The sequence below is a fragment of the Pteropus vampyrus genome, unplaced genomic scaffold, assembly GCF_000151845.1.
Source record: "Pteropus vampyrus isolate Shadow unplaced genomic scaffold, Pvam_2.0 Scaffold6, whole genome shotgun sequence".
Classification (NCBI taxonomy): Eukaryota; Metazoa; Chordata; class Mammalia; order Chiroptera; family Pteropodidae; genus Pteropus; species Pteropus vampyrus.
In genome coordinates this window covers 1,969,430-1,970,624 of record NW_011888787.1, presented here as the reverse complement: position 1 = coordinate 1,970,624, position 1,195 = coordinate 1,969,430, and the positions used below count along the sequence as shown (strand labels likewise).

Sequence of the window (1,195 nt, the reverse complement as noted above, 5' to 3'; positions counted from 1 at the left end):
ATGAAAAAGTTCCACTCCTTTTAATTCCTCAAAATGAGTGTGAAAATCACAAGCTTAATCTCTAGGGTCTAACTCTGATCTTTAGATCCATGAGAGACAGTATGCTACAGAGATTTTTTTTTTTTTTTTTTTTAGGCAAGGCAACCTTGGTTGACCTCACAGATTGCAAGGACTTTGTCAGCTTACAATCCTTTATTTTTTAATTTTTTTAATTTTTTTACACCTACAGCACCTGGTCTTCCTAGGTAGTCTCCCATCCAAGTACTAACCAGGCCCGACTTGCTTAGCTTCTGAGATCAGATGGGATCAGGCTTGTTCAGGGTGGCATGGCTGTAGACGCTACAGAGATTTATTTTATTTTATTTTATTTTATTTTATATTTTATATTTTATTGTGGTAATAACACTTAACATGATATCTACCCTCTTAACAGATGGTTATACAACATAGTACTATCATCTAAAGGCACAACGTTGTCTAGCAGATCTCTAGAATTTATTCATTGTGCATAACTGAAGTTTTAAACCCACTGATTAGCAACTCCCCATTCCTCTTTGCCCCAGCCCCTGGCAATGATATACGTGCCTATCTTGACATCCTGTCTCTGTAAGAAAAGGATGTATAGTGTGGATAAGGCCCACCCGAAACATGTTTCAAAGTGTCCTTGGGCATAGGCAAAGTGAGCTGCAGGCCTGACGCCTTCCTGGACTCTGCTTCTACCCCACTTCCACATTCATGCCACACTTACTGCACATATCCACTGCATGGAGCTCTGGGGAGACAGTGGTCGATAAAACAAACGTGGTTCTTGCATTCATGAAGTCTAGTGAGAAATACAATCAACAAATAAACACACTCCCAAGTACACAATTAGAAATGGTATGTGCTACAATGTAAAATAATAGTTACTGTGAGAGAGAATAATGGGAAAGAGGGCAAGCAAGGCCACAGAAGTGCTATTTAAGCTGAGAGGCAAAGGTAAGAGTAGAAGAAAAAGCCCTCCAAGTGAGTGATAGCATAAGGACCCAAGGCCGGCAGAAACACGGGGTTAAAACAACAGAAAAGGGGGCATTAAGGCTGTAAAGGTGAGTAAGATGAGGAGCTGAAGTTGTACATGGGCGCGAGGGTCACACAGGCCCTTGAAAACTATTATTATGACTTTGAATATTATGTTAAATGTAACAGAAGAAGCCAT

The 1,195-nt window shown here is 40.2% G+C and overlaps 1 pseudogene; it reads right to left on the bottom strand.

Moving 5' to 3' along the window:
* Positions 1 to 220: 220 nt before the first annotated feature.
* LOC111745672 lies at positions 221 to 338 on the bottom strand (annotated as a pseudogene).
* Positions 339 to 1,195: the final 857 nt, after the last annotated feature.